The 24,368-nt window shown below is 37.5% G+C and overlaps 1 protein-coding gene across 2 annotated transcripts in view; it reads right to left on the reverse strand.

Annotated features, from left to right (window-relative positions):
• The window catches only part of RAB27B (RAB27B, member RAS oncogene family), a 167,784-nt gene that overhangs the window by 48,796 nt on the left and 94,620 nt on the right, over positions 1-24,368 (reverse strand). The window contains exon 1 of one of the 2 annotated variants that reach the window (XM_007191934.3): positions 16,607-16,867. The exons of the other annotated variant lie outside the window; for it this stretch is intronic. The gene's annotated coding sequence lies outside the window, so the exon portion shown is untranslated. Of the gene's footprint in view, positions 1-16,606; positions 16,868-24,368 lie in introns of those variants that run through there. 2 annotated transcript variants of the gene reach the window in all.

A 24,368-nucleotide genomic window follows, 5' to 3' on the forward strand; every position in this document is an offset into this window, starting at 1 on the left:
AGAACCTTTCCGAGGATGGACTTAAGAGGCTCTACTGGGTCTTCCCTGGTGGCGCAGTGGTTGAGAGTCTGCCTGCTAATGCAGGGGACACGGCTTTGAGCCCTGGTCTGGGAAGATCCCACATGCCGCGGAGCAGCTGGGCCCGTGACCCACAATTACTGAGCCTGCGCATCTGGAGCCTGTGCTCCGCAACAGGAGAGGCCACGATAGTGAGAGGCCCGCGCACCGGATGAAGAGTGGCCCCCGCTTGCCGCAACTAGAGAAAGCCCTCGCACAGAAACGAAGACCCAACACAGCTAAAAATAAATAAATAAATAAATAAATAAAGTAGCTATTAATTAGAAAAAAAAAAAAGCTATGTGTACCCACTTGGAGAGGATAGTGAGAAGTTTAAAAAAAAAAAAAAAAAAGAGGCTCTACGGAAAGGACATCCTTTCTACAAAGGGACGATATTTTCAGAACTAGGGATTTGAATATCTATCTAACCCAGATTCTGCCCTGGTAATGGAAGATTTTAAATGGTGACTGCTCCAGAAATTCTCAGCCAGGGCGTCACCATCCACATAGGCTACATTAGCTTTTATTGATAAAGTTCTTTTTGCACCAAATTGTTCCCCTACAACTCTATTCTTAAGCCTGGAACTTCTAACATTAGGCATACCTTTGGATTTTTGCTACATGTTCTAAAGCAAACATGTTTACCAGGAAGAGTGATTCATTAGCTGTTTTCAGTCATAGCTTCTTTAGCAGAAATTAATTCATCAAAAAGATTGGTCAGTAAGTCACTGGTTTCCCAGCTTGAGAGCAACAAATTGGTACTAGCACTGTAGAAAAGTATCAAAAGAGATAAAAGGGGGCTCTGAGATAAAGTTCTGAGAGACATCAATTTTACCCATGACTTGTACTAAAAAGAAAATTCCTTGCTCCACCTTCAATAAATGTCAAAGAAAAAAGATTCAAGGAGACAGTCTTCCCTCCATGATGTAATAGACATGTAATAAAATTATTTGCCTAGACAGGAGTTTAGGGGCTGTAGGGAATATTTGGTCTTATAAAATCTTCATTATTTCCAATTACATAGGAGAAGCTGAGGATATATCATGTTTACAAAAAGTCTGCAGAAAAGCATCTTTTGTTTCTTCCTTAATAAAGCTTCATGATAAAACCTACTATTGTTAAGAATGTTATAGATTTACTCATAGACACCATGGCTATAGTATAAATGTAGTTCTGGAAACTCACTCCTGGAATGGATATCATAAAAATATTCACTCTATTTAATTCTAATATAAATTCATTTCAGATCCAGTTAAACAGGAATATTTTTAAAGTAATCAGAATTAAGTGATATTTGCTGTAACAAACAAAAAATATTATTCAAGATCTAGTCTACTCCTTAGGCTTTTCTTAATTAGTACTGGATTTTAAATATGCTCTCAGTATCAGGACAAGAGAAAGGCCCTAAATAGATAAAAACTTCTATTTCTGCCTATATATACCCCTTTCATTGGGACTCTGTGATTTGGAGAAGACGTCCCTGTTGCTTGGGTCACTCAGTTCAATTTTGTCTTTAAATGTGCCTGGGGCCAATTTTGTCAATCATATTAAAAGAAACTAGACTCATAAGATTATGGCTAGAATGGGAAAAACGTTTGTTTAACCTTCTTTCATCTTTTTCATACTTTGGCATGTAGCCTGTATTAGTGTCCTGAAATCTCAACAAGTTACATGCAAAAAATTATTCCAAACAGGAAGCAGTTGTAAGAGAAAGTAGAATTTGTAAAGCTGTACCCATTAAAATAAAAATTACCAAACTTTTGATTTTCTTCCACAATGGCCTAGACTTGAAAATTGGTGCATTCAATGAATGCATTCTTTGGGTGATGATATTTCAAAGCTGAAAATGAGGATGCTTGCTGTCAGTCTTTAATCCAAGGTTAAACATCAGTGCAAATTTTTACCCTTGACAACCGTGTCAAACAGTCATAATTTATAGTGATCTACAAATGTTCATCATAAGTTATACAAAGGATTTTTTTGCAGTAAAGATATTTGTCTTTTCTTCATATTTATTATTATACTCCCACACAAGTAGGATTGCCGAAAACTAGAGATTTGTGTCCCTAATGTTAGCTTACCTATATTCAAACCTCATACAAGAAAAAAAACACACTGATATTTCCCAAGACTATGAAATATTGATGAATTTACAGAATGGGATAATCTAGATTCTAGAAGATTCACAATCACAGTTGGATACTAGCTTAGTAAATAACGTAAGTAGGGATTCCCTAGTGGCAGTGGTTAAGAATCCGCCTGCCAATGCAGGGGACACGGGTTCGAGCCCTGGTCCAGGAAGATCCCACATGCCACGGAGCAACTAAGCCCGTGCACCACAACTACTGAGCCTGCGCTCTAGGGCCCGTGAGCCACAACTACTGAGCCCACGACCCGCAACTACTGAAGCCCTTGTGCCTAGAGCCTGTGCTCCACAACAAGAGAAGCCACCACAGTGAGAAGCCCGCACACCGCAACAAAGAGTAGCCCCCGCTCACCGCAACTAGAGAAAGCCTGCGCGCAGCAACGAAGACCCAATGCAACCAAAAATAAAAATAAATAAATAAATAAAATAAATTATTTTAAAAAAACAAAAAAAATTGTTTTAAAAAAATAATAATAATGTAAGTAACCAAATGCTGGAGAACAAAAAGGACTAAAGTCAACATGGATTTAATTAGAAATCTTGACTGGGATATTTGTAGACATGGATTATGTGTCTAACTCATAGATGAGTCATTAAAATGTTGTTTAGAATTTTTCCTTCTCCATCTATAATAATCAGAACACAAATAACTGAGCTATTGGCATATTACAAGAAGCTTTTATGGAAAAATACATTTGTTCAGAACTAGATGTCTGAAATGATGCATCCGTAACAAAGAAGACTTTAAACACCTGAATCCAGAAGGAACAGAGAGAAACGTCTCAATTGGACAAGTACTCATGCGGAATGTTCTCATGTTGATAATCTAATAATCAGAAATACTTTGATGGAGAGTGAGAGGCAGCCAGATGGTTGTATAAGGAATGTTCTTAAATGTAACAAAATATTTCCCAAACTTTTTCAAACAATGAACTGGAAAGAGTATTAACATGGGGATGGAGATGGGGTGGGGAAGAGAAGGCGGGAGAGAGAGAATAACTTTCCGTAAACTTGGTCAGTTAGACATATATTTACAAGTCAATTACTTAACACTATTTTATATAGGTTGGAAATTTCAAAAGTAATCATTACTAGATAATTATTCTTTAATTCTTTTAGAACATCGAGATACATTTTGTCATGCTTTCGTAAGCAGATCTTGAGGTTAAAAGTGTCATAAATTCAGACAGAGCAGAGCTAGAAAAAAGCTATTGAGTAAAATAAAGAGAATGGCAGTTAATTTGTTCTTAAATTCATACTGTTTGGGCATCAGTTATTAAAGCATGATATTAATGAGCTAAAATCAATAGATTCAATCACTTTAGTAATCTATTAGGTTTTTTGTTCTATGGTACTAGAACACATTCCTAACTGAGCTATGACTTGTCATTTTTCACAAGGGGGGCTGGGAGAAAATATGGGTGAATAGAATTCTAGGTAAAGGAAATGCTTAAAGTGGTTGTCCCACAGAAAGGGATAAATGGCATCCGCAACTAAGAGCTACAGGCATATTTAATACATCCTCCCAATTTAATAATAATAATAAACATAATTATATATAACATTATATTTCCCCGAAGTCCTTCCAGAGCTTAAATGTCATTATTAGCCAAAGCGAATCAGTGCTGACAGAATAGGAAGAAAATCATTAGTCCTATCTTATGGCTACTACTCCTCCCTCTTTCCAGGTTCTCCTTAAGAGATGGCACTAGGTCTTGTGGATTTTCATGATCTCTTGCAGGCCAGTACTTCCCAATTACTATTACCAGCCTGACCTCTCCTAGGAGTCTTAGATTCCAGAAGCCATTTTCCTGAACAAATCCAGTTGAATTACTATAGGTACACAAATGCAGTATGTCTTCCTCCTTCACTGTGCTTCACCTTTTCTACACCTAATTTCAATTTGGGGGACCACTGTTCATTCATCTAATGCCTCCTTAAAACCAGCATTTGCGACTATAAAAATTTCTCTTTTCTCCCAAAATCTAGTCAACGTCACTAGTTAATTATTTCCCTAATCTGACTTCTCCAACCTTACAATCGTTGAGCTAATTTCAGACCATTTGTATTTCCCACTTCTAACTGATCTCTCTACAGTTTTAACCCCCTTAGATTTATCTTCCTCTTTATTACCACAATACTGCATTCAAACCACTAACTTAAACTTTACCAGATTACACTCAAATTATCTGCTCATGTATCTACCTCACCAGATTCTAAGTTCTCCAAGGGCACAAGCTATGTCTTACCCATCTTTACAACCAAAGCACCAAATATGCTGCTGATACAAAAACAGCACTTAATGAATATTTCTAGTAAAAAATTCAGATATGTAAAAATTATACCAGAAATTAAGTTGCTATTATTAGTTTTAACATGGTGAGCAGATCTTTTTATTGTAATTAATGTTGTCAACTTTAACATAACTAACTTGACATTTTCTCTAAAGTTTATACGATGCAGGTAGAATTTGTGCTCTCCAAAGGATGTCAATAATTCTTGGATTTTTTATTTTCATGTTTTGTGTCAAGTGATGATGCACAATAACATGGTTATTGTAGAAAAGACTAATTAAAAGTAGTTTTGAGCTATTTCTTTAACCTTCCAATTTCAATTTCTACACACTTTTAAAAACATGATTCCTGAGAAATAAGACAAATAAAAACGTTTCTGCTGGTTATAAAATATTATGATGAAACAGACATCTTTCTTTAAATATATAGCTAACATTTATGAATTTGAATTTTTCTTTTTCTCTTTTGAATTAGTTTTCTGTTCTCAAGGTGCCAAGCCTATCCCCATAGGTGTCTGCATTTTTACTATACAGATTTTAAGAACCAACATTACTACTCTAGAAAAACCGCACCATACCTCAGGGGTTTTTTTTCACTAAAATCACCCTAATCCAACACCTTCCAAGAATTAAAGGATAGGAAATGAGTTTCTGGTTCCCTGGGCCTCACACTTCAGTTGACTTAAAAAGTCAAAGTATACTTTGAAAGAGTGAAAACCGTAATGAGTCAGAACCATGAAAACCACATTTGATTAGCAAAGCTGTTGGGAACCAGAAAGAAGAACATTACAATTCAAAGGAAATTCATCTTCATAGCAACTCAGTTATTGTCATATAGTTGTTTTACAGAGAAAACCACACCAGACAACTCAAAGACCTCCTCCCCAACTTGCACCGGAAACAGATGCATGCCAGGCTTCCTTCAAGTCTGCAGAGCAAAGCAAGCCCACAGTTGGTGCAACTACCCCAGTTAGAGGACAAAACACATGTGGGACATGTGTCCCTACATTCCATTTCTCACCTTACTCTCACCTTTATCTAAGTATACTCTTTGTGATCTTAAACAGAATGACTTCTCACCAAATGTGCAAACTCCTGGTTGGGGGAGAGGGCGCCTCAATTGAGAAGCTATACAGGATAGTCTCATCCACCAGAGGGCAGAGAGCAGAAGCAAGAAAAACTACAATCCTGCAGCCTGTGGAACAAAAACCACATTCACAGAAAGATAGATAAGACGAAAAGGCAGGGGGCTGTACACCAGATGAAGGAACAAGATAAAACCCCAGAAAAACAACTAAATGAAGTGGAGATAGGAAACCTTGCAGAAAAAGATTTCAGGATAATGATAGTGAACATGATCCTGGACCTCGAGTAAAGAATGGAAGCAAAGATCGAGGAGATGCAAGAAATGTTTAACAAGGATCTAGAAGAATTAAAGAACAAACAAACAGAGAAGAACAACACAATAAATGAAATGAAAAATACACTAGAAGGAATCAATAGCAGAATAACTGAGGCAGAAGAACGGATAAGTGACCTGGAAGACAGAATGGTGAAATTCACTGCTGCAGAACAGAAAAAAGAAAAAAGACTGAAAACAAATGAAGACAGCCTAAGAGACCTCTGGGACAACATTAAACACAACAACATTCGCATTATAGGGGTCCCAGAAGGACAAGACAGAGAGAAAGGACCCAAGAAAATATTTGAAGAGATTATAGTCAAAAACTTCCCTAACATGGGAAAGGAAAGAGCCACCCAAGGCCAGGAAGTGCAGAGAGTCCCATACAGGATAAACCCAAGGAGAAACACACCGAGATACATAGTAATCAAATTGGCAAAAATTAAAGACAAAGAAAAATTATTGAAAGCAGCAAGGGAAAAAGGAAAATAACATACAAGGGAACTCCCATAAGGTTAACAGCTGATTTCTCAGCAGAAACTCTACAAGCCAGAAGGGAGTGGCATGGTATACTTAAAGTCATGAAAGGGAAGAACCTACAACCAAGATTACTCTACCCGGCAAGGATCTCATTCAGATTCGATGGAGAAATCAAAAGCTTTACAGACAAGCAAAAGCTAAGAAAATTCAGCACCACCAAAACAGCTTTACAACAAATGCTAAAGGAACTTCTCTAAGTGGGAAACACTAGAGAAGAAAAGGACCTACAAAAACAAACCCAAAACAATTAAGAAAATGGTAATAGGAGCATGCATATCGATAATTACTTTAAACGTGAATGGATTAAATGCTCCAACCAAAAGACACACAAGACCCATCTATATGCTGTCTACAAGAGACCCACTTCAGACCTAGGGACACATACAGACTGAAAGTGAGGGGATGGAAAAAGATATTCCATGCAAATGGAAATCAAAAGAAAGCTGGAGTAGCAATACTCATATCAGATAAAATAGACTTTAAAATAAAGAATGTTACAAGAGACAAGGAAGGACACTACATAATGATCAAGGGCTCAATCCAAGAAGAAGATATAACAATAGTAAATATATATGCACCCAACATAGGAACACCTCAATACATAAGGCAACTGCTAACAGCTATAAAACAGGAAATCGACAGTAACACAATAATAGTGGGGGACTTTTAACACCTCACTTACACCAATGGACAGATCATCCAAACTGAAAATTAATAAGGAAACACAAGCCTTAAATGACACAATAGACCAGATAGATTTAACTGATATTTATAGGATATTCCATCCAAAAACAGCAGTTTACACTTTCTTCTCAAGTGCGCACAGAACATTCTCCAGGATAGATCACATCTTGGCTCACAAATCAAGCCTCAGTAAATTTAAGAAAATTGAAATCATATCAAGTATCTTTTCTGACCACAACGCTATGAGATTAGAAATCAATTACAGGGAAAAAAAAAGTAAATAAAAGAAACACACAGAGGCTAAACAATACGTTACTAATTTACCAAGAGATCACTGAAGAAATCAAAAAAGAGGGCTTCCCTGGTGGCGCAGTGGTTGAGAGTCTGCCTGCCAATGCAGGGGACACGGGTTCGAGCCCTGGTCTGGGAGGATCCCACATGCCGCGGAGTGACTAGGCCCGTGAGCCACAATAGCTGAGCCTCCGCGTCTGAAGCCTGTGCTCCGCAACAAGAGAGGCCGCGATAGTGAGAGGCCCACGCTCCGCGATGAAGAGTGGCCCCAGCTTGCCGCAGCTGGAGAAGGCCCTCACACGGAAACGAAGACCCAGCACAGCCATAAATAAATAAATAAATAAATAAATAAGGCATTAAGTAAAAAAAAAAAATCAAAGAAGAAATCAAAAAATACCTAGAGACAAATGACAATGAAAACACGACAATCCAAAACCTATGGGATGTGGCAAAAGCAGTTCTAAGAGGGAAGTTTATAGCTATACAAGCCTACCTCAAGAAACAAGAAAAATCTCAAATAAACAATCTAACCTTACGCATAAAGGAACTAGAGAAAGAACAAACAAAACCCAAAGTTTGCAGAAGGAAAGAAATCATAAAGATCAGAGCAGAAATAAATAAATAGAAACAAAGAAAACAATAGCAAAGATCAATAAAACTAAAAGCTTCTTCTTTGAGAAGATAAACAAAATTGATAAACCATTAGCCAGACTCATCAAGAAAAAGAGGAAGAGGACTCAAATCAATAAAGTTAGAAATGGAAAAGAAGTTACAACAGACACCGCAGAAATACAAAGCATCCTAAGAGACTACTACAAACAACTCTATGCCAATAAAATGGACAACCTGGAAGTAATGGACAAATTCTTAGAAAGGTATAACCTTCCAAGACTGACCCAGGAAGAAATAGAAAATATGAACAGACCAATCACAAGTAATGAAATTGAAACCGTGATTAAAAATCTCCCAACAAACAAAAGTCCAGGACCAGATGGCTTCCCAGGTGAATTCTATCAAACATTTACAGAAGAGCTAACACCCATCCTTCTCAAATTCTTCCAAAAAATTGCAGAGGAAGGAACACTCTCAAACTCATTCTATGAGGACAGCATCACCGTGATATCAAAACCAGACAAAGATACTCCAAAAAAAGAAAATTACAGACCAATATCACTGATGAATATAGATGCAAAAATCCTCAACAAAATACTAGCAAACAGAATCCAACAACACATTAAAAGGATCATACACCATGACCAAGTGGGATTTACCCCAGGGATGCAAGGATTCTTCAATATACACAAATCAATCAATGTGATACACCATATTAACAAATTGAAGAATAAAAACCATATGATCATCTCAATAGATGCAGAATAAGCTTTTGAAAAAATTTAAAACCCATTTATGATAAAAACTCTCCAGAAAGTGGGCATAGAGTGAACTTACCTCAACATAATAAAGGCCATATATGACAAACCCACAGCAAACATCATTCTCAACGGTGAAAAACTGAAAGCATTTCCTCTAAGATCAGGAAGAAGGCAAGAATGTCCACTCTTGCCACTATTATTCAACATAGTTTTGGAAGTCCTAGCCACGGTAATCAGAGAAGAAAAAGAAATAAAAGGAGTACAAATTGGAAAAGAAGAAGTAAAACTGTCACTGTTTGCAGATGACATGATACTATACATAGAGAACCCTAAAGATGCCAGCAGAAAACTACTAGAGTTAATCAATGAATTTGGTAAATTTGCAGGATACAAAATTATTACACAGAAATCTCTTGCATTCCTATACACTAATGATGAAAAATCTGATAGAGAAATTAAGGAAACACTCCCATTTACCACTGCAACAAAAAGAATAAAATACCTAGGAATAAACCTACCTAGGGAGACAAAAGACCTGTATGCAGAAAACTATAAGACACTGTTGAAAGAAATTAAAGATGATACCAACAGATGGAGAGATATACCATGTTCTTGGATTGGAAGAATCAATATTGTGAAAATGACTATACTACCCAAAGCAATCTATAGATTCAATGCAATCCCTATCAAACTAACAATGGCATTTTTTATAGAACTAGAACAAAAAAATCTTAAAATCTGTATGGAGACACAAAAGACCCCGAATAGCCAAAGCAGTCCTGAGGGAAAAAAACGGAGCTGGAGGAATCAGACTCCCTGACTTCAGACTATACTACAAAGCTAAAGTAATCAAGACAATATGGTACTGGCACAAAAACAGAAATTTAGATCAATGGAACAGGATAGAAAGCCCAGAGATAAACCCATGCACCTCTGGTCAACTAATCCATGACAAAGGAGGCAAGGTTATTAATTGAGAAAAGACAGTCTCTTCAATAAGTGATGCTGGGAAAACTGGACAGCTACATGTAAAAGAATGAAATTAGAACACTCCCTAACACCATACACAAAAATAAACTCAAAATGGATTAGAGACCTAAATGTAAGACCAGAAACCATAAAACTCTTAGAGGAAAACACAGGAAGAACACTCTTTGACGTAAATCACAGCAAGATCTTTTTTGACCCACCTCCTAGAGTAATGGAAATAAAAACAAAATAAACAAATGGGACCTGATGAAACTTAAAAGCTTTTGAAAAACAAGGGAAACTACAAACAAGAAAAAAAGACAACCCTCAGAATGGGAGAAAATATTTGCAAATGAATCAATGGACAAAGGATTAATCTCCAAAATATATAAACAGTTCATGCAGCTCAATATTAAAAAAACAAACAACCCAATCCAACAATGGGCAGAAGACCTAAATAGACATTTCTCCAAAGAGGATATACAGATGGCCAAGAAGCACATGAAAAGCTGCTCAACATCACTAATTATTAGAGAAATGCAAATCAAAACTACAATGAGGTATCGCCTCACACCAGTTAAAATGGGCATCATCAGAAAATCCACAAACAACAAATGCTGGAGAGGGTGTGGAGAAAAGGGAACCCTCTTGCCTTGTTGGTGGGAATGTAAATTGATACAGCCACTATGGAGAACAGTATGGAAGTTCCTTAGAAAACTAAAAATAGAATTACCATATGACCCAGCAATCCCACTACTGGGCATATACCCAGAGAAAACCATAATTCAAAAAGACACATGCACCCCAATATTCAATGCAGCACTATTTACAATAGCCCGGTTATGGAAGCAACCTAAATACCCACCGACAGACGAATGGATAAAGAAAAAGTGGTACATATATACAATGGAATATTACTCAGCCATAAAAAGGAACGAAGTTGGGTCATTTGTAGAGACATGGATGAATCTAGAGAATGTCATACAGAGTGAAGTAAGTCAGAAAGAGAAAAACAAATATCGCATATTAACGCATATATGTGGAAACTAGAAAAATGGTACAGATGAACCGGTTTGCAGGGCAGAAATTGAGACACAGATGTAGAGAACAAACGTATGGACACCAAGGGGGGAATGCAGTGGCGGGTGGGGGTGGTGGTGTGATGAATTGGGAGATTGGGATTGACATGTATACACTAATATGTATAAAATGGATGACTAATAAGAACCTGCTGTATAAAAAAGTAAATTAAATTAAATTAAAAAAAATACACACTACTATATATATAACCAACAAGGACCTACTGTATAGCACAGGCAGGTATACTCAATATCTTGTAATAACCTATAATGGAAAAGAATCTAAGAAAGAATATCTATCTATCTATATATACATATATCACTTTGCTGTACACCTGAAACTAACAGCACTTTGTAAATCAACTATATTTTAATAAAAATTGAAAAAAAAAATGTCCCCCAAAATAAATAAATAAAGAAGAGATCCAGGAGTCTACTAATGAGTTATACATTCCTCTTTTGTTTCCTTGGGTTTTCTAGTAGCTAAGTGCAAAATTATCACCTAACAAGGGGGATTTGGGGAAATTAAATAGGTCAATTTCAAAATGACTAGAACCTGATGATGGCCTAGTGTGGTCCTGAGAAAAAAGCAAACCCAAAGTTGTTCATTACACTTTATTGCTACCATGTAGTCTTCATCAACTAGCATCCTGTTTCTTTTGTTTTTTTTAATTTTTAAATTTTTATACAATTTTTAAAGATTACTTTCCATTTACAGTTATTACAAAATATTGGCTATACTCCCCGTATTATGCAATACATCCTTGAGCCTGTCTTACACCTAATAGTTTGTACCTTCCACTGCCCCACCCTACCTTGCCTCTCCCCCCCCACTGGTAACCACTAGTTTGTTCTCTATATCTGTGAGTCTGCTTCTTTTTGTTATATTCACTAGTTTGTTGTACTTTTTAGATTCCATGTATAAGTGATACCATACAGTATTTACCTTTTTCTGACTTAGTTCACTTAGCGTAATGCCCTCCAAGTCCATCCATGTTGCTGCAAATGGCAAAATTTCATTCTTTTTTATGGCTGAGTAGCATTCCATTGTATGTGTGTGTGTATATATATATATATATATATATATATATATATACACATTTATAATATATATATTTTATATTATATACCACATCTTCTTAGCAACCCATTTCTAACTTAAGATTAAAGAATAGATCTTTGTCATATCATGTCCTATTTATTTAAACCTGTTTCAGTATGTTTTTACCCCTCAGTTATTAATACCAGGATATTTTCACTAAAGTGACTTTTTCCTAAGATATGTTTTGCAGTGTTTGTTTTCTCTATTGTTTCTAATAGAAGCTTTCACTTCCAAACCCTGAGAAGCAGCCTTTGATAACTGGCATTGCCAATCTTGGAATGATTTAGATCAAAGGTTGAATCGGGGAGGGATAGGGGCAGAGACTGGGAGTAATAGTTTCCATATATTTACTTGTGGTATTCATCTTTAGTTCACACAAGAAATTAAGAAATTAGCAAATGAGGTGCATTGCTCCTGTGCTTCCCAGCATTTGGAAGAAAATTTTGGAAAATCCAAAGCCTAAGTCAGTCCAAGGAGGTGCCTTGGGTCAATATAAGGCAGCTCTTGATCTTGGAAAAGATTTCTACTTTTTTTAAGCTCTAAGAGATGCTTTGTTTTTTGTTCCCTCTTTGAAAAATCTACTTTCGTTCTATATTTTTTAACATTTTGACATATCCAGAAACACTTATCAACAGTACATTTTGTTTATGAAAACAGTATACTTTGAATAATAGTCCATGAGAACTGAGTAACTCTTTTAAAGAACTTCTCAGGCTCTGAGGACCTTGCCAAAGTTAGATCGGACAAATATCATACAAACCCATTCTGCTTTTTCTAATTATTTTTGTTCTGGTGTATCCCTCAGGTCAGACTTAACACACAGTTTCATTTTTCTGAGAAAGTTAAGAAGAGAGCAACAAGAAAACAGATTGGGTTGACCCCAAGTTCACTATAATTGAAAATAAATTTATGGGCTACAGAAAGAAAACTAAAATAAAATCTTGTATTTTTTTCCTAAGCCTCTTAAAATGAAATTTTTCCTCTTTTATAGAATTTATGTATTTCTCTTTTTCTCTGTGTATGTGTGTGTATATACTTACACATATATACCTCTATATCTATGAATATTGATACTCACACACATAAAAACATCTATAACTCTGAATATCTATCTATCTAACTAACTAAATGGGTAATAGGTACATAAATGAAAGAGAGGAAAGAAACAAGGAAAAAAAGGAAGGTAAGGAACTAAATATGAAGTAAGAGTTGTAGATTACCCAGGTCTAGAGCTAGACAACAGGGATATTAAAATAATCAATCTATTGCTTTTATTTTACACAGGAGAAAATCATGCCTTAAGGAGGCTGAATGCCATACTCATAGCTATACTACTCAGCACTAGTAGAATTTGATTAATGATGGGCTTCTTAAAGGTTTGATTTAAATCCCATCAATTTTTGATATCTATATCTGCCTTCTCTAAAATTTCTCCCAGATTATGTGAGTGAGTCTTGATGTCCTTTTTACCTACTAAAAAAATGTTGTTCCTGCATTTCTGGATATTAGCCATTTGGTTTGTATGGCAGCTACAACTTACTTTACTTTGATATTATTATTTACAACTGTATTAACTAAATTTTCACTATTATCTCTTAATTTGTGATCTAGAATATCTATCAAATACCAAACAAATTGTGCCCTTTCTTGTGTTTGTAGGATCACAGTTTTGGAAGAGGGGTTGAAGGTCACTTAGTTCCTCTTCTCAGTACAAACCATCTCTACAATGAATAAGTCATGGAGTGGACTTCTTAGTCTTCTCAGATCTTATCGAGCCTTTGCAATGACTTCCCACGTCTCTCCAGCCTCACCTTGTGCCCCTCTCCAGCCCCTGCTTTCTACTCTCTAAACTCTTCTTTTCAATAGACAATATCTAAATGATAGTCTTCTTCTTTCACTCCGAATAAAAATCAAAAGCCAACATGTTTACTTTCAAAAGCCTTCTGTGACCTGCCCCATTATCGCCCCACCCCCAGACATACAGACAGGCTTCTTTGCTGCTACTGGAAGATGCCAGGCAAACCTCTGCTTGTTGTTCCTTCAGTCTAGACAGCTCTTCCTCCCCATAACCACAAGGTACACTGCCTGGCTTCCTTCAGAGCAACCTTCAAATGTCACCTTCTCAGTGAGACTTTCCCTGGGCACCTGATCTAAAATTTCAACACTCCCTGGGCCGTGCCACTGCCACTTTCTGTGTGCTTCCTCTGCTTTATATTCTCTCCTTAGCGCTTATCTCGGATGTAGCATGGATCCAACTTGCTCATCTAGTTTATTCTCTAAAGTAAAAGGCAAGCTCTCTGGGGTCAGGCATTTTGGTCCATTTGGTCCACCTCTGTCCACACACAGCCCAGAATAGGGCTTGACACTATTAATTAATATTTGTTGAATAAATGAACAAGAAACTTAAGTTCTTTTCCTCACTGCATTCAGCAGTTGTTTAGTTAGAAAATACAACTTATTGAAGATTTTTTGGCTATGTGTTACACAGCATTTTATTCTCATTACTGATAATCCAGACAAGTTTCCTTCATTTAAGGAGGGCCTATGAGAGAAGGTTAATATTTAAAGAATATGAATAATGCAAAGGGTGTGAAACAAATTAAGTAATACTCTGAACTCTATTTATGGGGTTTACAACAGGTTTTTATTATGCTTTGTGGTGTTGCTACTTCTTACTACTATATAATAAATAACAGCTCCATACTACATCTAATAATGAGTGAAAAATCATTCCTTTTTAGACGCCAGCTCCAGAAAGTGGCATACCTTTCATGGGAAACCCCTGGTTTGTCCTGTCTGTTTTTACTGTAATTGTTTTCCTGTCTCTCAACACTGCAAAAACTTGCTTAAGAGCTGAACTGTTGGTTAACCTACCTCGATGAATCAACTCAGGCAACTGGATTAATTGCGAGCTGAGCTTTATGTGAATAGTTGGTCTATGTTTCATGCTCTCCTGACCTGAAAGACCAAAAAAAAAACTAACCAGAAATGTCCCAGGCTGAGGGTGGGAAAAGAGCAGATTTCTGTTCTGAACCACCTGGGGCTTTGGATGACTTCCACCTTTCCAGAAGTACAGCTAAATAAATGAAAAGCAATTCAGAAACCAGTAGATAATTTTAGTATAAGATGGTGCACCAAGGAGCTGAGCAAATCAATTATATTAGGGTTACCCTCCCTGTAAGGTCGTCAAAGAGTCCTGTTCCAGAAACGGCCTAGGAGAGAGTTGTGGTTTGCTTACATTTGACAGATTCCCTTTATTCCTTCTTGGCATCTTTGAGAACAGGCCCATCCAGTTTCATCTGCAATGTTTTGTTCTCCTTTCTAAAGCAAAGATGGTAACATTTTATGGGAGGCCATTGTCGGTTCTTAAGCAGAAAAGGCTCGTTAATATTAAACTATCTGCCAAGATTACCTTGTTTTGGTCATTCCTGAGAATCCCTTCTTGCCTTCAAGAAGGACTGATTCCCTCTGGGTAGAGGATTATGATAGGAAACTGTGAAAATTAAGTATTTAGGGGGAACAGCACAAGGCAAGTATGGCTCTCACTTCATACTACAATTTGGACTTTACAGTAGCTTAAAAATTCAATAAACTTAAATTCCTGAGGCTATAATGCTGAAGTTAACTTTTCTGTTAACTTTCCAAGTTTAGAACTCTATACCCATGCATATAAAAAAGATATATTTATACTATTACCGTGAATGTAACTCAATTTTAAGAACGGTACACATTTTTCTTTGAAACAGACTAAATCAAAATTCATAGCTATTATTACGTTCAATAATAATTTTGTTGCTAAGAACTCTGAAACCACATGTTATTAACTTGGGCTTAATTTAGTAATGTGCCGCATACACAACGGGAATCTTATATACTCTTCATTTTAGGTCTTGAAATAAAAAGCAGTACCCATATTACAAGCGTGATGACTTTGACCAAACTCAGCCTTTTCCTAGGAACACAGCCTCTAGCTTTTGTTTAGGGACATTTCACCTGCTTTAGTAATTTTCAGATAATGAGATAATGTATTGAGTGGAAAACTCTTGGAAGCTAATTTATTGTGACCATTTGAACAAACACACATGTACACACCCTCTAGGACTGCAACACCCGGATCACAATTCAGAAGGAACACGGGGAGAAAAAAAAAAAAATTGGCAGACAGACAGTACGCTTGATGTCTCTCTCTGAGGCTATTTCACCTACGGACGGACATAGAAATGTCCTATCGCTTGCCTGGTTTGCCTCACGAAATGACTTCTCCTTAAATGAAACTCTAAACACATTATGATGATGAATTGTTTTTGTTTTTTTGTTTGTTTGTTTTTGGGGTTTTTTGGAGATACAGATGGAAGGAAATTGACATTGCTGTGCTAGGTTCTTCTGTAATCCGAACCAGCTGTTGGATAGGCAAGGGCCAAAGTAAAGAAAGACAACCAGCTAGTTTTTTGATGACGTCCGCGTACTATCACGTCTGCACCTGGATCTCGGTGGAAGCCGCCCGCCTACTGCGCTCACACCCAAAACCAGGTTCCAGACCCGGGTCCCTCGCCGCGAGCCCGCGGCTCCTCATCCACGTCTCACTTCCTTTCCGCAGGCGAGCCGCCCAGCAAACCCCGAATTGGTGGGAACACATTCCAGCAATAACAGCCCGGCTTCCCCAAACTCACCAGCCTGCGAAGTTTCCTCGGCGGCAAGAGGTGTCAGGTTTCAGAGGTTTCCTGCCCCTTTCCCAAGCCTTTGGACTCCTGGGGTCCGACACCAGCAAAGACCCGAGATCTGCCTTCCAGGGCGACAGTCCTGGGGACAGCTCCTATTTTTCCAACCTGTGGCGCTGGATCGGTCCAACGCCGGCCGGTTCTCAGCCCCTGCCAGTCACGACTGCAAGTGGCAGGACTTGTAGCACCACCCCTGAGTCCGCGGAGACCAGGGATCTGGAAGGTTTATGTGAGAAGAAGGCGTGTCTCCCGGTCCTAAAGCGGACGTGCGGAGCGCACCTCAGGCTAATCTTGGTGGTGACTCAAAGGCGCTCGGCTTCTGGTTCACTTCTCTTCACTGCAGGGCTCCAAGCCCTAGCAGGCAGCTCATTTTTAGTCCTTTATTTTTGCGTGTTTTCTTTGATTTCTCTTTTTCATAGAGCCCTGGGCACTGGGAGAACTGCTTCCAATGCATTGCATTTCTCTCCTCCGGGGAGATGTCTCATTAACTAGAGAGAAAGCAAGGAACTGCTAGTGGAGAGCAAACAAAGGCTTCCGGAAATAAAAGGGCTTAGAAGGAAACCCGTGTTTTAAAAGTTAGGATCTGTTAATATGAATACATTAATCAGTATGCACCGCCCAAATCTTTGCCTCCTAAAGTCATTTCAGAGATACGAAGGTTAGTAAATAGGGGTCATGTCTATGAGATCAGAAGAAATCAGGAGCACATACATTCACTGAACAAATCTTTATTAAGTACCTACTATGTGGCCGACCCTGTTCTAGACACTTTGGATTCATCTGTCCACAACCAAGGTCCTGGCTGGCTCTCTTGAGGTCACATTTCAGACAGACTCTGACATCCCTGATGTACAGACTGATGGTAACAGTAAGAATCCAAGGTTGAAGACATATAATAGCAACTGATTTTTTCCACTGTGAAGAAAATCAAAAAGTTCCAAATATGTTGCTTGCATTCATGTTGGTAAACGATGAAGTGACTGCTAAAATGTTAATTGTTTGACCCAGTTCTGACAAGGTGCCTTAGAGACAATCTGAGAGTCACTGACATCAGCTATGGATCATCTCCTGGAGAAGTGCTGTGGGAGGGGTGTGAAAAGAAAGAACCTAAAACCAAAACCAAATGCAAATAAACAAACAATAGCAAAGCAGTGGAGAAGAGGAGTGTTGGAGAAAACATTTGGTTTCACAGGAATCTGTCTATTCTACTAGGAAAATATGGGAGAAGTTCTATTTTCTGTGCCTCAATGTTCTTATCTTGAAAATGGGGGTAATAAAATGTCTTTCTTCATAGGGTTATTGTGAGTAAATGAGTTCATATCAGCAAAGTGCATAGAACAGCACCTGGCACAGTAAAGTATATATGTTGGCTATACTTATTATTTTGGTAGCACTTATCTACTCCATTCCTCCAAAGTAAGGTCCGATTCATAAAAATTATTCTGATCTACTGTGAAAAATTACTGGAGGTTTGGGTTGTAGATTTTCAAAATACATATGCTGGGAATATACATTTATAGTAAATCTATTTTGCACCATCAGCAATATTTTTATTGCTGTGTGTATCTATGGGGCCTGAGAGAGATAAAAGAAATACATAAACAACTTTGACTTTACTCCTCTTTTTTTTTTTTTCTTCCTTCCTCTTCCAAATCTTTATTTATTTATTTATTTATCTATGGCTGCGTCGGGTCCCTGTTTCTGTGCGAGGGCTGTCTCCAGTTGCGGCAAGCAGGGGCCACTCCTCATCGTGGTGCGCGGGCCTCTCACCTTCGCGGCCTCTCTCGTTGCGGAGCACAGGCTCCAGACGCGCAGGCTCAGCAGTTGTGGCTCATGGGCCCAGTTGCTCCGCGGGATGTGGGATCTTCCCAGACCAGGGCTCGAACCCGTGTCCCCCGCACCGGCAGGCAGACTCTCAACCACTGCGCCACCAGGGAAGTCCTATTGCTCTTTTTATAGCACATTAATTTAAAATGATTCTCTGTATACGATATAAAATGGTAATGTGTATTCTTCACCTAGTTTATGTGTTCACTTACATTAATCCTAGTAGCTATTATTTCCCATACTCCACAGCTTTTATAATGCCATTGTCCATAGATCATCTCATTTGATTTTCACAATATTGCTTTGAAAGGGGCAAGGCGTCTATTATTTTTTATTGTCCCCATTTTTAAGAATGAAGAAAGTGAGGTTGAGGAAGTCCCAGCAATGTGCCGAGAATCACAAAGGTCCATGAATGTAGAACTCAGGTCTGCTGGTCTGGAAGGCAGAGCTCACAGTGGTCAGGACACCATGCTGCCTCCCTTCTGTTTATGGACAAAGTTCCTGTTGGGATAAAGTCTAACACACACGTTTATCGTCTGCTCTCTTTGTCACCCTTCCCTTCCCCGGATAAGTAAGTGTGTCAGCTGCCTCGTAAGGTTAACTCTTGCAGGGACAACTCTCCTGGAGTCACCTGCCACAGAAATCCTGTGTTTCTGGTTCCAAGGCTCAGAGGTATGGGTGTTACATGGTGATGTTATTCAGCTGCTGGAGAGGGTGGAACTTTTCCTTCCCTGTGGGCAGAGGGTTCCAAGGAGGAGATGGCAGTGGGAGAATATGAGCAAAATGATTCTTGGCCACTTTGACCAGAGATAGAGCAGAATAAAAGACCCTGGAAAACCATGAAAACAAGGTGACAGCATCCTGTGTTGTAATAAAAAGTAAATGTCTTTCTGCACCTGGAGTTTACATAGCACAAATTTGATAGACGTAATTTCTGTCAATAGTTTTATCACTGAATAAACACAGCACTGAGGTAAACGGATATATAAATGTACATGGGTGACTTCTAGTTAAAAATGGTAAATTGATCACATGTGTTTCGTCTCCCCTTCCCCAAACTCCTCTGACACAAGAATAAAAACATTTTTATACGTTATGAAACCATAAAGACAAATAAAAGGGAGAAGAGAAATCAAGAGACAAAATAAACTGCATTGGATGATTTGGAAAAACCTAAGTCAGATGGAGGCTGGGTAACTGATCTGGAAGAGGATGAGTTGGACACTGCATGCCTGTAGGAGGGCTGATGGATGAGAAGCATTAATTCCCTGTGTAACCTGGGAGGCTCACGCCTAGGAGGCGGAAATACCACCAGAGAAGGACGCCAGCTGGTGGGGTGAACACAGGGGTTTGGTTAGACGTCTGTATTCAGGATGCTTGCACCCAATGTTCCCTTCCCCACTGTCGTGCAATCAACCAACCATAAGTCCCTCCATCTGCTCAACCCAGCCTCCAGGAGACTGGAGGTTTATTTTCTGGAGAAAGTAAACTAGAGTAAATTGTGGTTTAGCAAGATGAACTGAACACATGCATTTTTACTCTGCTCCTATAGAAAATGAATTAAAAAGAAATGTACCTTCAAGACAGTAAAAAAGGGCTTCCCTGGTGGCTCAGTGGTTGAGAGTCTGCCTGCCAATGCGGCGGACACGGGTTCGAGCCCTGGGCTGGGAAGATCCCACATGCCACGGAGCGAGTAGGCCCGTGAGCCACAGCTACTGAGCCTGCGCGTATGGAGCCTGTGCTCCGCAACAAGAGAGGCCGCGATAGTGAGAGGCCCGGGCACCGCGATGAAGAGTGACCCCCGGCTTGCCGCAACTAGAGAAAGCCCTCGCACAGAAACGAAGACCCAACACAGCCATAAACAAACAAACAAACAAACAAACAAACAAACAAATAAAATTAAAGAAAAAATGTTGGCTAAAACTCTGGACCACAAAATGAACTGGAAATAGCTCCCTTTGCCATTAGGTACTCCCCAAATCTGTTATGCACGGACTTGCTCAATTTCCAATACTTTAAAAAAAAAACACAAAAACCTCTCGAAATTGAAAATATACTAAAAATTTTACAAATTTGAAAGATGGGTTATAAGATGAAATGTCCAGGAAAATAAATTTTTTAGTTAAATAATTAAACACACCAAGACATATCATTCTGAAATAATAGAAGCCCAGGAATACGGAGAGGAGCAAAAGACATCTTCCAGGAACATAAAGCAGATCACATACAAAGGAAAAGAAGAAAAATTTCATTGCATATCTTGATGCTATGTATACAATAGATAACTAATGAGAACCTACTGTATAGCACAGGGAACTCTACTCAATGCTCTGTGGTGACCTAAATGGGAAGGAAATCCGGAAAAGAGGGGATATATGTATACGTATAGCTGATTCACTTTGCTGTACAGTATAAACTAACACACTATTGTAAAGCAACTATACTCCAATAATAAAAAAAAAAAAAAGTGACAGTGGCAAAAATAAAAATAAATTTAAAAATAAACCAAAAAAAAGAGCAATGCATCCAGAAGATTCTTTAAATGCCTTCATGATTTATAAATGAAATTATTTTGAAATGAGAATTGTGTACCCATACAAAATGTCAACCAAGTGTGATTAAAGATATTTTTAGACATATAAGGATTCAAAAATGTATTTCCTTTACTGTTTCTAAGGAAATGTCCCCCAACCAAGCTTATAAATCAAGAAAGAGGAAGAGATGGAACCCAGGAAATGAAGGTCCAACACAGGAGACAGTGAAGTGAATTCTCCAGAACAACAGGACTAGAGAGAAGCAGAAGGCTGGATTGCAGAGGGAAAGTCTCCAGAAAAAAAAAAAAGAAAAAGAAAATAATTACTTAATGTACATGTACATTTGAAAAATCTTTGATAACGTCCATGTAGTGGAGACTGGAAGTGCTCATCCGATTCCACATTCTCTTTTTCCTGTGCACCCCACTGGATTTCAATACTTAGCCCTTTGACAGCAAGAAGGCATGTAACTGAGTTCCAACCAATGGTGTGTGCACAGCAGTGACATACACCACTTCCAGGCCATTCCCATAAAATGACCTATGACATCCTCCATGCTTTCCTTCTTTCCTTATTAGCATCCAGACACAAAGACTAAGTGAAGAGCTCTGAGGCACTAGAAGACATTAAAGTTCTGAGATGAAAGATATTTGTGGCTCTGAATGATTTTGTGGCATAGAAACCGTAACTGCCACACGTTGGGCTGTGATATGAGCAAGAAATAAACTTACACTGAGATAAGCCACTGAGATTTTTAGGAGTTGTTTGTTAAAGCAGTTAGACTATTCTTTTTTTTTTTTTTTTGGCTATGCTGCGCGGCATGTGGGATCTTAGTTCCCAGACCATGGATGAAACCATGCCCCCTGCAGTGGAAGCATGGGGTCTTAACCACTGGACAACCAGAGAAGTCCCACAGTTAGACTATTCTGATTATTTCAGTTTGAAAGATCATTTGGGAGCATTTATGAAAAATTTACAGTAGGTACAAAGTATACTAAACAAATTAAAAAAATGATATTAATAACTCCAGGAAAAACAAAAGGTTATGAGAAAAGAAACAATAATAATATAGCACTTCGTTCAAATGTGAATATAATCAGAATAATGGTAACACTGACAAGAGAGTAACCATAAACTACAACATAGCTGCATATGGAGGGTGGGCATAGGGAAAGATGGTATATGTATGTGCAAGACAATTAAATTCTCAACTATTATAACATAGTCAATAAACAATGTGTGAAATTGCTAAATAAAGAAATAGTAGGATAAGCAAACCATTTAGAAATACACATGTAAGTATTACAATAAAAATCCACTAAAAGAGTCAAATGTTTTCCTGTGGGGATTGAAACTGGGACTTAAGAGGAAATCTGTGCTAGTTTTTAAGAATTTGAACACCCTTTTTTTGAACACTATGAGATATTTTACCTTAATAAAAATAAAAATAATATTAGTTTTAAAATATACATAGGAAAACAAAAGATATGTGTTCAATAGAGAAAACATTACAATTTATTATTAAAGTATTTGCATATTTTTTGCATAATAACCTATGAGCAATGGAGAAATTGAATTTAGGGTGCAGACTGAAGATAGATTTGAGAGGTTTGCACAGTCATTTATTCACTCAACAAACATTTATTAAGTAACATGTGCCTGATACTGGGGGATATCAGGCACGGGGGGGATAAAGTGGAGAACATGAAGGAAAAACATAAGGTACTCTGAGAAAATGAGCATGTTAAAGCTTTAAAGAACAAATACATTTGGTTTCTTCTCTCTTTCCTAGGTGACATGAGCCACTGACTTAACTTTTAGGGTAAGATATTGCCTTTCATCCTTCAAAATACTCTTAAAAATTGCCATCTTGTCTCTTGAGTTGAACCCCACGCTGATGAGATCAGAGGTTTCCTAACTCACCCCACTCCTGGGATTGCAGTGAAAGCTTTGCCAGGTAGTCACACAAGGATTTGCTTCCACCCTCTGCTGATTTGCGGTTCATATGATGTCGTCTAATCACAAATAAAAATCAACCCCTTCCCAGTTTGAGGAAACCCCACAGCATGGCTCAAAATCACAAACCTGGTCTCCCAGGTCATGCTAGTTTTCCTAACTACTTTTAAAGATATAACATCAAGGAATATATATGCTTAAGTGAAGTTTTACTGGCAAATTACTTTAAATGTGTAACATATCAAGACCTATTTCAGGCATCGAAGTGGACCTGTTCACATAATTATATGTACAGCATCTATTCTACGTTGAGGTCTTAACTTCCCCACTTCTAATTTCATTTTGACTCAGTTTCTTAAAATGTGAAATGGACATGCACTGGAACCTTATATGGAAATTATGTAACTTAATCTAATTCTCTCTTTTTATGTTAAAGGAACATTCTGTGGGAAAGGAACAAATGGTTTGAGTAATGCTTGCATCTAGACAAAAACAAAAATTGCTATAATTATGGACAAAATTACAATTATAAAACTTAAATCAATTTATCAAATTGATTAAGGAGAAATAAATTCATATTAATAAAATTAATAATTTTATTATTAATTAAAATAATAATTAATTCATACTAATAAATTCATATCATAAAAACTAAGCATTCTTTTCTATAATGTAGAAAAGAATGTAATGACAATATATATACATACACATAAATATAGTCATATATCTACATATATAATTGCATGTGTGAACATAAGTATAGTCCTTTACAAGCTCATGTAAAGTATATACGTATATATGCTTAATGCTAGCTTTATAGTGAGCTACAAAATAAAATGTCATATGATCCTACCGTATAAGTGTAAACAACTGTATGGTGATTCCTTCATTTTCCCAAAATATGTTATCAAAAAACAGTGTTCTTCCTCACAACTTTTGCTACTTTTTAACTGCAAACACTTCAGATTGTGATGCCATACACTTAGGAATAATTAAATCTGTCTTAAATTCTTTTGTCTGCCTTTTAACAAATTATCAGGTAATTTGTCCATGCATCCAAACTAACATTGATTGATGTAATTTCAGGCAAATATGTCTTTTTCCCAAAATACTTTTTTGATCAAATTAAAGTTCTTTCATGAATGTTCCATTATAAGAGATCTATAATGACATCCATATAAGATAAACATCTCTTTTTTAAGGTATAATTTGGGAAATGATGTTCGTTATGTTTGATCATATATGATATTAAAAGATAATTTGCAAAAATAACAATTAGCAAATGAAGATTTGGTGATAGCCAAGAATCCCATGCTAACTGATTACTTTTTAAAACTATATTTTTAAGAAATAGTAAGACTGTCTTATTAAACAATCTTACATTATAATTACATGAA

Source organism: Balaenoptera acutorostrata, chromosome 13 (assembly GCF_949987535.1).
Source record: "Balaenoptera acutorostrata chromosome 13, mBalAcu1.1, whole genome shotgun sequence".
Taxonomy (NCBI): Eukaryota; Metazoa; Chordata; class Mammalia; order Artiodactyla; family Balaenopteridae; genus Balaenoptera; species Balaenoptera acutorostrata.